Here is a 15,340-nt window from a genome sequence, read left to right on the forward strand (position 1 = left end):
CTGTTTGGTCCGCTTTAAACAAACTCTGGTCAGTTTTTCCAGATATCTGGTTCATTTGGAGTGGTGTGAAACTTATATGAACTCCGGCTCACTTAAGAAAAGAGGTCTTGGTTTGCTTCCAAACGAACCATGGTGCGGTTTGTATGAGGTGTGAAAGCATAGTGGATCAACTTGTGAACCAAAGACAGCAAGAGGCATAAAGCATAATGATTTCCAGATAAGTTATGTAATTTAATACACTCAAATACGTCAGTACTTCGATCAGTGTCTGTTTAACCATTTCTTCGTCAGTACAGATTTATACGTCTCATATAAAGAACGCCATGCTGGCACGCTGCTGCCTCACTGGCTGCTCCTAATGCCCCAAGGCAAAAGCAAAAATCCGAAGACCACATAAATAATTTGTTGTTTCATTGTCAACAGACAGGCAGAATAAGATGGATCTCCTGTTTCGTCTTCTATGTCTCCTTTTCTCCTTCATGGTCTTTGTTTGGAACGACACGTAACATAATGTAACTTCTAATGTGAATGCGAACCAAACCACAGGAAATGGCAACCGGGTTGCAATTTGAGCCCTGAACCGAACCAATTCCCTTGAACTCTCAGGTGTGAAAACGACCTAAGTGGTAGGCCTTGGCCGGCCTTGTAATACCACTGCTGTTATTGTTTTTTCAATTATCCAGGGAGGTGACTCTGGTATTAATCGCCTGGGCCAGCCATAGCTGGTGGAGAGTTCAACCATTAACACGCTGCTGTAAGTGTGTGCTAGGGGCAGCATTTGAGGCAGGAAGTGATTTATATTTGCAGAATTGTTTTCACACACTGACAGTACATTAATATCAGTAATGCTAGTTATGCATTCAGTTTAGACCTGTCATCAAGCATTTGTTAAAGACAACTGTTATGAGGGAGTTTTTGGCCTGGGTCAAATTAACTTAAGCCATATGAACAGTATGGAAGGGTTAAGAACTACAGAATTTCTAAAATGATCAAGATCAACAATAACTTTAGGATTTTAGTTTTTTTTTTTATTCCCAGCAACAACAGAAAATCATGTTTCATTTTTTTCATGATTCAGGATATTTGTTTTGAGTTTATTTAGCAGTGCAAACAGCGTTTCTGCAGCCTGACTGTATTGGTGAAAAATCTCAGATGTGAGGTAGCGAGACTAATAGAAATCTGTTGAAGCGACGTCACACCCTGCAACTTGTTTGTTCACACCCTTTGAATCTTTTATTGATTTATTCACAAGTTCATTTATCTCAAATAAAAGCAAAGCCTAGCTAAAGAATGCCAGTATAAACTACATTTAAAAAAAAAAAACAGTCTTCACTGCTGTCATATAAGTTTAAGAAATGCATGACTTTAAGTTTTAGAGAGGTTATTGTTGTTGTTGCACCGTGAAAGAGAAGCAGCTCAAAATGATCAGGGTGTCATATTTCATCTCCCAGCTATTTGGCTAGGTTAACAATGGGTGATTGTCTTAAAATATTATAAGGATTTAGTAAAACTGGGTTTAAAAAAAAAGGTCCCTACACTTGAAGAGCAAGACGCCTGAAGAATATTGATGAAACTGGATGATTGTTTTTGTGTGTAAAAAGTTCAACAGAGGGCAGCAAAGGTTTTTATGCTTTGGTAGGATATGGTTTGTGTTGCAGCCAAACACACACTGCTGCTGCTGCACAATACGTCCCTGATGAGCTGTGGGCAGAGGGCTGGGAGAGGAAAAAGAGGAGCTGATGCATTTCCTCTGGACACACACAGTTTGGTGGGGAGGGTGATTTGTCATGCTAGTGTGCACTATTTGTGCATGTAAGACACACTGGCACTCAAACATTGCTAAGTACTGGCGCTGATGGTAATTTGATATGTAATGTGCCCCACGCTGGGGCCACAGCAGCACAATAGCCAGGCCGAGTCTCAAGCGGCCACTGTGTTTACTGTCCACAGACGCCTCCGTCCTCCAGCATGTCCTCATTCTGTCACAGGCCCTTTATCTTTCACAAGAATTCATTGCACGTTTCATCACGTCTATTGTTTTCAAGGGCAACCTTTTATATCATGTTATTTAATGTTTATTTTCATAGAGAAAAGCATACAAGTTGATGCCACATGCCACAGAGTTTACAGACCAAGCTTATTTTCAGTGCACAACCAAAGAGGAGATATGAAATACATGCGAAAAATACACAACGATGGCCTGAAACACAGTACTAAAAAACTAAACCATGCATGTCTAAATACCAGCCCTTATTCCGAAAAAATTGGGGCATTGTTTTAAATGTGAAAAACAGAAATTTGCAAATCCTTTTGAAACTATATTTCAGTTGAATGTAGCAACAAGACAAAACGCTCAGTGTTCAAATTGATAAACTTTATTGTTTTTTGGAAACATACACACATGCCTCCAACATGTTAAAAAGTTGGAACAGAGCATGTTTATCACTGTGTTACATCACTTTCTCTTCTAACACCACTCTTGTGCCTGGGCTTGAAGTCACTAAGTACTGAAGAGAAATTAATGTGCGTCTTAACTTGCTCAGCAATTTTTTTTTTTTTGATTGAAAAAAAACTCTTTACAAGTTTCCTGTAAAGTGAAATGGCTTACCATTGTTGAAAACAAATAATAATTATGGCCAATCTGTATCTGTGTAAAAACACATGCAACATTACTTCATATTCCCAGTTCCTAGTATAATAGTTTTGGATTATTATTCCTGATTTCACCTCTGGGGGAAGGAAAGGAAGGGTGGGAGGAAAGGGCTCATATGCTCCATAGAGGGGAGAGTAAAAATAGAGAGAAACTTCCTGATGTTACTCAGTTTACCTCTGAAGTGTGAAAACAATGCTTCAGTCATAGATTCCTGGCAAATGCCTGTATGATATGGTTTTTAAACACCTGGTGATAAAAACCATACCCCAGTAAGTCTGGGGAAGGTCTGATAGTATTACCAAATGAATAATGCCTCTAAGAAGCAACATCCTTGAAAAGGTGTCTTCTAGTTAAAAACATATGATGCTTCAAAATCTTTTTGTGCCTCTGAGTATTAATGTGACCCTCACAGATGCTACCGCCACTGATACACCCCTACACCATCACAGATGCTGGCTTTTGAACTTCACATTGATAACAATCTGGATGGTCCTATTCCTCTCTGTTGGATGATATTCCCATCTACAATTTGAAGCATGGACCACAGCACACTTTTACACTGCAGGTCAGTCCATCTCAGATTGAAAAATCCATCACAGAATAAGCATCAAAAACTTTAAAACTCCATCCATTTCATAAGACAGGTGTATATGAGAGGAATGAAACCATCAAAATCTGCCAGCAAATTTCTGCCACCTGTCTAGATTGTCCAAACACACTGGCAATATTCAAATACCAGAATGCTGCTGAAGATTTTAGCAATTTGGTGCAAGAGTTTGCTTGCAATCTTTGATAGACTTTGATAGAACCCATGCACCTGTCTTTTGAAATAGATGTTTTAAAAAATAGTGTTTTTGAACATTATTGATCATTAAAGTGATGAGTCATTTTAAGGCACTTTGGATCTAAAGAGTACCCAGGCCCACTTTAAGAACCACCTCAGACTACTAAAGCAATTTAAAGTTCCAAAATTTATTCAGACTCGAAGATTGTATTGTGGTTGCCAACACATGACAAAACTAGAAAGGCACTCAGAGACCACAGACCTCACAGATCTCCCAATAGTGAAAAATCCTTTAAAAAAATTCCTGGATCCGTCCCCATGTGCCCCCCACCATGGCATTTGCCGATTACTCCCTCCCCGGTGGGGTGGAAACACGGTGAGGCAAAGCATTAGCTTTGCAATAGGTGGATGCATTGCCTGCTGATGCCAACAGATGCATTGACAGTCTCACCCATGGTCTCACTGGATGACTGGAAGTCATGGCAGAGGGTGAATATTCCTCTATTCTTCACAGCATTGTGAGTATTCTCTCTACAATTCGCTGTCTTTCTCTGTTACGCTCCAACTCGTGTCCTTGACCAGGCGTGCATCTTTCAAACTCTATAAACTCAAAAACTTTGAATAGAAACACCCAAAATGCTGCTGTGATTAAAGTTACTCATGTCCACCATCTCCTGGTGTAAAGTGGTACCAGCGCAGACCTCTGCCATTAGCCTATCTCCCAATAGTACAGAATCCTTGAAAAAATTCCTGAATCCAGACGGTGACACGGATCAGTCCCAAAATCTAATCAGTTTTTCCTTGTGCCGTTTCTTACATTTCCTAAAAATTTCATGAAAATCCGTCCATAACTTTTTGAGTTATGTTGCTAACAAACAAACTCACTAACAAACAAACCCACCCAATCACATAACCTCCTTGGTAGGTTATCAGCGATCGTCTCATGATGTGCAGCACTGTGTGACTGACCTACCCTCTCACCTAAAACAACGCCCAACACAGCACAGCCGGAAAGATCCAGCAGATATTAACTTTCCCCTACGATGAGGTGCCTTGCTGGATGTAAGTCTTTGAAATACTGCAGTGGCAGCAGCAGAAGCAGTCAGTGACAGCAAAAGCTTTCAGGTTTCAGCAGGCATGAGTTGCCAAAGCATTAGACTGATTCAAAACGCGTCTAAAATGTTGAGTGGTTTTGATTTGTGTTTGCAGAGGTAGAACATGTCGTGTTAGAGTAGATTTGAGTTTGCTGTCTTGAACCAGTTCATAGGCTTTGGTTGTTAAAGAAATGATACAACCCATTGAGAGCATTTTTAAATTCAAAACCAGATTCAAAATTCAAATGTTTTGTGACTATTTGAAGACACTGATCAAACATCTATGTTTAGATCAAGTTTCACACATATCAGAAGTGATTTTCATGTTTTTATCTTACATACATTGCAAATATGATGATTGTTTTACTAGTGCGTGCTTCACAGTCACTGTGTTTGCTTTTATCTATTGTTTTTACTGTACTTGTTTTTATCTGTAATGTGACCTTGAGTGTTCAGAAAGGCGCTTATAAATAAAATGTATTGTTATTATTGTTATTATTAAAAAAACATTTCATGGGCAGGGTTGGATTCAAGCCCAAGGTGTCTGTTTTAAAGCTAAACACTTTCCACCATTGGCTGCCAGGAATCCTAACTGATAACCTGCATGCCATCAGTATTTATCAACTTCGTCAGCACCCAGGGGTCTTTATGTATTCCTAGTCAGTGCCTAAAAGCCTGAACATACTTGAGCGTACTGTGAGCGGAGCGGACTCCGCACGGAATGTCTGCAGTCATCAGAGCTTCCATAGTCGAGCGCACTGCCGCGTAGTAGTTTCCTGTGAAATTTCTGTGAAATCCTACATTTCCCACTGTCCTTGTGCTTTGTTTACATTTTTCTGTCATGGCATCCTACACTGACAAAGCCTGCTGGCTTTGCAAAGCAATAAAATTAAATGACAGTGGTATGTACAGCCATTAAATGCCACAAGAGACAAGGAAGGGGAGTATACCATGTTGGTGAAGGACATGCGAAGTATTGACGTGGAAAAACATTTTCAATACTTCCAAATGACACGTGAAAACTTTGATGATCTAGTTGGGCGCCTAGCCCCATGCAGGTCGGTGTCACATTTAATGTGGGTTGATGTGAAAAATACATGCCGAACAGTGTTTTGTGTGAGACCAGTACGCAGAGCGGAGTCTGCGCAGTCGTAAAATTTGAGCTTTGTGTGCACGGGCCTTGCGGACGTCCGCTTTGAGTCTGCGCGGACCCCTGCGGAGTCTGTTCCACATACGTTCCGCCCGAGTATGTTTGGGCCTTTATGTATACACATTTATCCTCTTTGCTCTTCTTCTTTATACCGCTGACTCTCTTTGTATTTGTAGGAGGGCATGTCTTCACCAAAAATGAAGGTGTGGACAGTTTAACACTCCAGAAACAAAATTGTCAGAAGTGATAAGCAACATAAGATTGCTCATGTTTCTTCTTCTTTTCTTTTCTGTTCTGTAAATTGCTGTGACTGGTTTTCATGTAGTAAATAACAATGGGTTTTAAGCTAAAAGCTTGATGTCACTGGGTTTTCCAATAGTTGTAAATGCATTGCACCTGAAAGCAGGTGATGTGTGACCTTTACATGGCATCACAAAACTCAGGTGAATGGCAGCTACTAAGAGGACAAGAAGACACAGCCTTGTTGAAGTTGCCAGACTCAACAGTCAACCCACGCTCGTTAACTTGAATGAAAGTCCTCATTAATGTTTTGTTAAAGAGATATTTCAGTATTTTTGAAGTTTGGGGGTATGAGGTACTTGGCAATAGCAATGACAATAGCCATCAGGAATTTTAGTTCCCTTTTAAGGAGAGCACACTGAGGCTATACCAGCAAAGAAGCTACACTATACAGTTCTACAGATGGGTACAGTTTCTATGTGTAATTTAGCCAATCATAGGAAAAAAAGGCAAGAAAACAATGTTGGCTGAAATGTACGCTTTGAAAGAAAAAAAAAAAAAGAAATGTCTTATTTTCCTCCAAGAATTCCTCTGTGTTAGCACTGCACAGTGCTGCTCTTTCAAGAAGAGAGCAACCGATCTGACTCCTTTTTCCTGGTCTTTTTTTGGAGTGAAGTTTTCAGGTCTACAGCGGTGACACAGTGACCTGTGTCAAGACAGGATTCCTCTGCATTGTCTGCATGTCATTTGTGGGATATTTCCTTGATAAAAGGAAATGTGAAGTACAAAGAGTAATTTTAAAACAGCGTTACAGATTCTAAAGCAGGATTCTTTTTTTGGCATTGCAACAATAAGTGCTGGCCAGAACTCTGGAAATTAGGTCCTGAGCACTGCCAGGCCCTTAAGGGACAGCTCTAAACTTCTGGTCAGGGTTTTTTTTTTTTGTTTGTTTGTTTGTCTTGTTTTGTTTTTTTCAATTTATCTTCAGAAAGTTGAAGGAAGTCTGAAAAAACACAAGGCAGGGAACTCTGGATGGGGAGTGCTGCAGGCTGCAGGCATCTGTGAACTGCTATCCTTGATCAGAAATATCCTGAAGAAGTGTTGAAACTAAATCCCTCTCAGTATCGCTATGGGGTTCATGGGCTCACAGTCGACACACCTTCACTACCAGATAACTTGAAATCTCTCCTGCTCACCAGTTCTAACTGAAGTTTCCCCCTCTTTCTCTTTAGGCCTGCTGAGTGTCCATCTGCAGAAGCTGTTCCTCTGTATAGTCTGGGTCATAAAAGTATCCCCTTGTATGCACAGGGCATGTCATTGTCACTTGAGTCAATATCACTCAAGATTTTTTTTTGGGGGGGGGGGCTTTTATTTGGCCATTATCTAAATAGGGCAGCTGAATAGAGAGACAACTGACAAACAGCCTTGGGTAAATTTTAGCCAGCATCACTTCTACTTTTTTGATGTGTAGTACTGTTCATGGTGTTGATGTGACTGTCATGATCTTATGGGGTTGCTGTTTTTGTCTTGCATTGATAACAGACAGAGGCCTCAGACTGTTTTATATCAAGTGTACGGTTTAATGGTGTTGTGAGACTATATGATTTTGCATAAACCACTTTGCCAGTCTTGTTAATTATGTTTCTCACTGTTGGGTTTGGGGAGGACAAGTGTGTCATAATATAGTCTTTATTAATACATTTGGGTTTATTAGTTTAAGTACGGCATATATGGTGCATTTAGAAAGTATTCAGACCCCCTTTACTTTTTTCAGTTTTGCTATGTCTCAGCTGGATGCCACAGTTGAAAAAAATATTTTCTTCTCATTAATCTACTCTAAACCCCATCATAATGAAATGAAAACAATTATTTATGCAAATACCTTCACATTCCCAAACAAGCTCCCATGTGTTTTGCACTGAGGAAAGGCTTCCTCTTTGCCACTCTGCCATAACGCATAAAGCCCAGATTAGTGGAGGGCTGCAGTGATGGTTGTCTTTCTGGAACATTGTCCCATCTCCACACAGGATCTCTGGAGCTCAGTTACAGTGGCCGTTGGGTTCTTGGTCATCTTTCTCTTATACCGCTTTCCCACTAAAATTTGCATGTAAAAGCCAGTTTTTTAAACATGGGTAAACCCACTAACGATCGGCAAGTGACTCCTTTCCCATTGCTCACCATTGATCACCAGCAGACGAGTTGAGTGGCTATTTTTTTCCTCTGGTGCATCAAGTCATCACGTTGGTGACATCATCATCAGCGTGCTGAAACACAGCTAAAGCCCAGTTCAGACCGAAGATTTGCGATGCAAAGAGACGGTTCTAGAATGAGTTGCAGTAGTCTGAACTGAGCAGCTCGAATGAAGCCGTCTGATGGAGTCGCCAGCAATTCAGCCTAAGTCGTAGAGAGCAGGTTTTAGAACGCAGCAAGCAGAGAAATGTGAAAAAGGGAAATATAAATCTCGTTTTGAAAGGCTTTATACACCCATTGCAGCAAGGCAACAAAATTTCACGGCACATATAGACACTGAAATGTTTTTCTAGCTCAGTCTTTCTATAACAAAGACATTTGCTGAGAATAATAGATGTTCTACTGACATATTCAGCACCTACAACCTTGAATTTCTCATGGATTATCTAGTAAAGTGCAGCGCTCCTACTTATGAGCGCAGCTAAGTCAAGGAGAACCTTTTCTAAACAATGTTTCTATTTCAATTTTTCACATCATGTACTTCTTGGAAATATCAGGCAAACATCGATCTTTTTAATGATTTAAAACAGAAACTTCAGCCTGCCAAACTCCTGTCTCCTCCATCAGCTGCCATCCGGCTTAACAGGTGATGGAGGAGACGGCTGAGTTTTAAGTATGAGATTTAAGGGTGAAAACTAAAAAAAAAAAAAAAGAATACAGTTGAAACCAGAAGTTTACATACACTATATAAAAAGGCACATAAACTTTTTTTTCCTCACCGTCTAACATTAAATCAGATTAAACTTTTCCTGTTTTTGGTCAATTAAGATTACCAAAATTATTTCTATTTGCTAAATGCCAGAGTAATGAGAGAAATCATTTTTTAGACCATTTTTTATTATTTTCTTGAGAGTCAGAAGTTTACATACATTTCATTAGTATTTGGTAGCATTACCTTTAAACTGTATGACTTGGGTCAAATGTTTTGGATATGCTTCCACAAGCTTCTCACAATAGTTTGCAGGAATTTTGGCCCATTCCTCCTGGCAGAACTGGTGTAACTGAGCCAAGTTTGTAGGCCGCCTTGCTCGCACATGCCTTTTCAGCTTTGCCCATAAATTTTAAATGGGATTGAGATCAGGGCTTTGTGATGGCCACTCCAAAACACTGACTTTGTTATCCTTAAGCCACTTTGTAACCAGTTTGGCAGTATGCTTAGGGTCATTATCCATTTGGAAAACCCATTTGCGCCCAAGCTTTAACTTCCTGGCTGATGTCTTGAGATGTTGCTTCAGTATTTCCACATAATGTTCTTTCCTCATGATGCCATCTATTTTGTGAAGTGCACCAGTCCCTCCTGCAGCAAAACAACCCCACAACATGATGCTGCCACCCCTATGTTTCGCAGTTGGGATGGTGTTCTCGGGCTTGCAAGCTTCCCCCTTTTTTCTCCAAATGTAACAATGGTCATTATGGCCAAAAAGTTCAATTTTAGTTTCGTCAGACCACAGAACATGTCTCCAAAAATTAAGGTCTTTGTCCCTGTGTGCATTTGCAAACTGTAATCTGGCTTTTTTATGTTTCTTTTGGAGTAATGGCTTCTTCCTGGGAGAGTGGCCTTTCAGCCCATGTCGGTACAGGGCTTGTTTGACTGTTGATAATGACACACTCTAACCAGCTTCAGCCAGCATCTTCACAAGGTCTTTTGCTTTTGTCCTTGGGTTGAGATGCACTTTTCGGGCCAAAGCACGTTCATCTCTGGGACACAGCGGTGAGCAGTATGATGGCTGGACATTCCCATGGTGTTTATACTTGCGTATAATTGTTTGAACAGATGAACGTGACACCTTCAGGCATCTGGAAATTGCACCCATGGATGAACCAGACTTGTGCAAGTCCACAATTCTCTTCCTGATATCTTGGCTGATTTCTTTTGATTTTCCCATGATATTACACAAAGAAGCAGTGTGTTTCAGGTGTGCTTTAAAATACATCCACAGGTGTGCCTCTAATTAACTCAAATGTTGTCAATAAACCTATCAGAGGCTTCCTAAGACATGACATCATCATCTGGGCTTTCCCAAATTGTTTAAAGGCATAGTAATCTTAGTGTATGTAAACTTCTGACTTTGAAGAAAGTAATAAAAATTGTCTGAAAAAAATCCTTTTCTCATTATTCTGGCATTTAGCAAATAGGAATAATTTTGGTAATCCTTATTGACCAAAAACAGGAAAAGTTTAATCTGATTTAATGTTAGAGGTTGAGAAAAAAAAAGTTTATATGCCTTTTTATATAGTGTATTTAAACTTCTGGCTTCAACTGTATATAGTCATTTCCAAGGAGCAGACATATGATGAAAGGAAATAGAAACAACCTTTTAGAAAAGTCTCTCATTCTCCAGCTGCGTTTGTACGCAGGAAGAAAAAAATAGCTTTCAGCAGATACCTTCATTATGACAAGAGTGAGCCAGAAAAGTATTTTTTGTTTATATGTGCCGTTAAACTGCGCTGCTGTGCTGCGAAACGTCTGCCTTTAAACTCCTGCCTCCTCCAGCACATCAGGCTTAAATGCGCAGCAGACAGAATAAAGGTTCTGTGCGATAACAACAACAACAACAAAAAGGACCCATGAGATCACAACAGGCAAGTAATATAAAAAAGGATAGAAGGTTAATAGATTATATCGTTTGAAAAGGAGCTCTTTCCAGCTGCACACAGACAGGACTTTATAAGATAGGCAGGAGAAATTAAAGGCTGTCTGCGCTAAATCTGTCCGAAGAAAAAAATAATTTTTCTCAGCGGATATCTTCATTATAGCAAGACTGATCTAGCAAAGCATTTTAGTATTCATATGTGCTGTGAAATTACACAGCTGCGCGATGTTGATGACAAGGAGGACTAATCATTGTCATGCACCCGCATGTGAAATAAAGGCGTGATCATGACGACAACAACAAAACACAAAAACAGTGAATGTGCAGTACTTTCCCTCTTTAAGAGACAGATTTATTACGCTCCAACTTAGATAAATCTCTTTAAAGTGAGTGACTGTGAGAGCTGGCGTCCTTTTGTTGCCCCAAGTTAAGGGCGGGATATGATGACGTAGGCACGTTACGCCAAAGTCTTCCCGCATTAACCCGGGTGTGATGTTCCCACTGGAGCCGATCGGAGGCAAGCCGATTAAAACCTGTGACCATTGCAGGGTCAGTCAACGCAGGTCTGAATGCTGATTAGAGCCTTTCCCACTGCCAACAGGAGCCGATTGTTAGCATGTTTAAACAGGTTTTTCGGCCAATGGGAAAGGGGTATTACTAAGGCCCTTCTGCCCTGAATGCTCAGTTTGGCTGAATGACCACCTCTCGGAAGACTCCTGGATGTGCCAAACATGTTACATTTGAAATTTATGAAGGCCACTGTGCTCTTGTGAACTTTCAGTGCAGAAGAATTTTTGTAGCCATCCTCAGATCTGTGCCTTGCAACAATCCTGTCTCTTAGCTCTGCAGGCAGTTCCTTTGACCTCATGGCTTGGTTTTTACTCTGACATGTATTGTCAGGTGTGAGGCCTTCTATAGTAACCTGACATGTCAGATCTACTGTTTCAAATACCCATTACATGGATGCCTTCCACATTCATCTGGGAAAGCTCCCATAAAGTGTTTGGGAAGGACAGCACTGTTCAAAAAACTCTCGGAAGGTGATTGGACGATTGTTCTGTATGTCACATTCATGACGGGCCAATCAGAGCTACGAGACAAATTGACGTCGTACACATGTACTTCTCTTAAGCTGACAGGCTACCACTGTAGTAGATTATTAATGGGGAAGCTTCTCAGTGAATAAAACTGACGCCAAAGCTGGTCGAGAGATGTGCAAAAACATCTTTGCTAAGACAAGGTTTCAGTGTAGCTCTCTGCTCTTGTTTTAAAAAGAAATGTGGTCCAGTTCTGATTAAACTGCTGCTTTTCCACAGCTACATCCAAGATGATGGCTACCATGGCAGCAGCCATTGGATACACCGGCAAACCTCACCTGCAACAATCAAAGTGGGAGAAGAGAGAAAACATATTTTCCATCATTAAAACCTTTCTGCTCTTGTTTTACTAAAGAAATGATTTCTAGCAGTCATTGTATACAACCACTCACACAGCAAACCCTTTCCCCCATAACTCTCACAAACACATGCTAAAACACGTCGCCTGTAGAGCAAAAACATCTTTCCCATCATGAAAAGCTTTTTTTTTAAATTGTTTTTATTCTTTTTGCATGGAGAAACATGGTCAAGTTCTGATAAAATAAATGCTTCACCTGAGCTATCGAAGCTAATCACCACACTGGAAGCAGCCATTGCAAATGGCTGGGATAACTAAACCCTGCCTGTAGCTACCACCTCATTCTCCTCAAATAACGCTGATTGGCTGACCAGTGTTCAGGTCAGCACAAACGTGAGTCTGGCAAATTCATCTGCTTTGCCAGGATACTTCTATAGAGCTGTGTGTGCCTTTAAAAATCATGTTCAATCAATTTAATATACTTCAAGTGGTATATTAGTGTTTTTGCAGAGGGTCTGAATACTTATGTCAATGTGATATTTCAGCTTTTTTTATTTTTTATTTATTTGCAGAAAAAACCCTGTTTTTACTTTGTCATTACGATGTACTGAGTGTAGATTAATGAGAATAAAAATGGTTTTTCTACCATAGCATCAGGCTGCAGCATAAGAAAACAAAAAAAAGTGAAGGATGCCTGAATACTTTATGAATGTGCTTGGACCTGTAACATACGTATTAAATTGTTAAATGTGAAATTAAATACCAGATTAGGCTACCTTCTTTTGGAAAGAGACCTGTAAGAATCCCAAATATGCCCATGGGAATTACAGTTAAATAATCAAAATCAGGGTGTTCTTTAAATATTCTTCAAAATTGTCAAAATATGTGAGATATGAGTACAAAAAAACAACTCTTACCAATGCAAATTACCACTGTTTCCTTTTAAAATCAAAATTTCTTTGTAGGTTAAGACATACTCTTTTAAAAGCTACAGCTGACATCTACCTGGAAACACCAGCATGGTTCGAATTTGACACATTTTCCAGCATCTTGTTGAAGAACAAGCGTTGCAGACAGACGTATGAAAACAGTGCAGAACTGATCAGCAAAACGATTGTCACCCTGGGAGGTCCTGATGTCACTGTGCACAGGAAGAGAGGAGCTTGGTAAAGACAGGGGCAGAAGGCATGTCTGTATTTGAGTGTATATATAGTGTAGACAGATAAATATAGTAAACAGTGTGAGGTGAAAGAGACAGACAGGATGTCGTGTTGACAGTCGGGAGTGCACCTGTTTGTGAGGCCACACCTTGTCTGCCACTGTTTACACTCAGTAACCTGTTTTGCTACTGATACTGTCTGCTTGTAGACTCATTGTTAAACTCATAGGTACATTATTTTCATATCTAAGTTATCTGACAGTGTATCTTTTGTGTCAGCCAATAATCCAGTGTACTTTTTGATCTCTTTAAACGGTCAATAATGCCTCAAAGGTGGCTTCAATAAAGGCAGTCTTATTGAAGTGTTTACCCCACATCCTTTGACAGCAAAGGGAAATCTAATGGTATTTGACATGACCAGAAATTAGACATTTTTGGGGGGTGCAACAGCCAGAAATAGCTCTTCAAAGGATCCTTTGAACTCGGCTTTTAAACGCTTTTGATACAGGAGCAGTTTGTTAAAATGTCAAGAACACTTTTCTGATTCTGCGGGAGCCCAAAGAAGAGCACTTATGTGGAACGTTAACATCAATTCTACACTTTCCCTGACTGTTTCCTGCATCTGTGTGTTATTAGTGGGAACCTGAAAGTGTATGTGAGCTTAATGCGGAGAGGAATGCACATGAAATGGTGCTGCATGCAGTGTAAGGTCACACAGGTGCAGGGCAGAGAGTAGCAGCAATGTGGTGGAGCGGTCTGATGGAAAAGCTCTGCAGAATGTTTTAAGCGCTGCAACATTTCCACACAACACTCAAATTTACCTGTGGACACATACAGAAGCAAACAAGTTTTAATTGTTCTCTACATGGATGTACAATCAAGTCTCTAGTGTGTATACAGCAGAACAAACAAGCTTATAAAGCAGCTTTATCAAATGGAAAGCCATTATTGGTACACCAAAACACACAGGTATAACTTGGCACACACATGCATTTACACACACATAATGTAGCTAATCCAGGAAATTAAAATGTAATATCACCATTATTACAAACCACCTCTCCCCATGTTTAAATCTATGAATATTCTAATTGCTGCCTTCAGGGCCTTCTTTTTCAATTGGACATGGTATTATTCCTCCATGTTTTACTTATTGATGGCAAAGAACAACGCAGGGCTTTTCATGTCTGGAGCTGGCTTTATTACTCAGAGTTGCATCATTTTTCCAGGAGAAGAAAATGAAGAGCAATCTATGGTCATTAATTCATTCTTATCCAGGGTTAGAGAACAGCTGTCCTGTACTCTAATCGACTCTGTTTAGTTGTATTAAACCACTGATTACCTTACAGGCTAGTCTTTGACACTGTTACAGTAATGACATGGCTGCATTCTCAACAGACAATGTTCTTAGCTAGAAGCCCTAGTGACACCACATAAATTCATTTTACTCCATGTTTCTCTGATAATGTGTACTTTGTGGTTGTTTTCTTGAAAGCCTGAGTTTTCTTGTTTGCTTTATATGTTTTGCTGTCTGTCTGTGTTGTGATCGTTGGACCTTGAGTCCGTAGTCTGGGGGGCTGCACCTGCTTCACAGCAAGAAGGTTCCTAGTCCAAAACCTGGACTGATGGGGCCTTTCTGTGTGGAGTTTGCATGTTCTCCATGTGCATGCATAAGTTCTGTCCAGGTCCTCTGGCTTCCTCCCTCAGTCCAAAGACATGCATGTTAGGTTAATTGTTGGTTCTAAATTGCCCGTAAGTGTAAGTGTGAGTGTGAGTGTGCCTGGCTGTTTTTTCTCTATTTGTAAGCCCTGTGATTGACAGGTGCCCAGTCCAGAATGTACCCCACCTTTTGTGCAATGGCAGTTGGGATTGATGCAGCCAATTGTGTTTTATTTTTTGATATTTATTGTAATTGACTTTTTGCAGCCCACCTGCAGCACCTACAGGGCCCACCAGAGGGCTACAGCCAATACTGTGAGAGGTACCGCTCTGAAGGCTCATTTCTGCTCTTTAAAGTACGG

The 15,340-nt window shown here is 40.3% G+C and overlaps 1 long non-coding RNA gene across 1 annotated transcript in view; it reads left to right on the forward strand.

Annotated features, from left to right (window-relative positions):
- LOC121516816 overlaps positions 1 to 12,197 on the forward strand; it is a 92,570-nt gene extending 80,373 nt beyond the window's left edge. The window contains exon 3 of the long non-coding RNA XR_005992509.1: positions 12,082 to 12,197. This is a non-coding gene — a long non-coding RNA (uncharacterized LOC121516816). The remainder of the gene's footprint in view (positions 1 to 12,081) is intronic.
- Positions 12,198 to 15,340: the final 3,143 nt, after the last annotated feature.

The sequence above is a fragment of the Cheilinus undulatus genome, linkage group 10 (assembly GCF_018320785.1).
Source record: "Cheilinus undulatus linkage group 10, ASM1832078v1, whole genome shotgun sequence".
Classification (NCBI taxonomy): domain Eukaryota; kingdom Metazoa; phylum Chordata; class Actinopteri; order Labriformes; family Labridae; genus Cheilinus; species Cheilinus undulatus.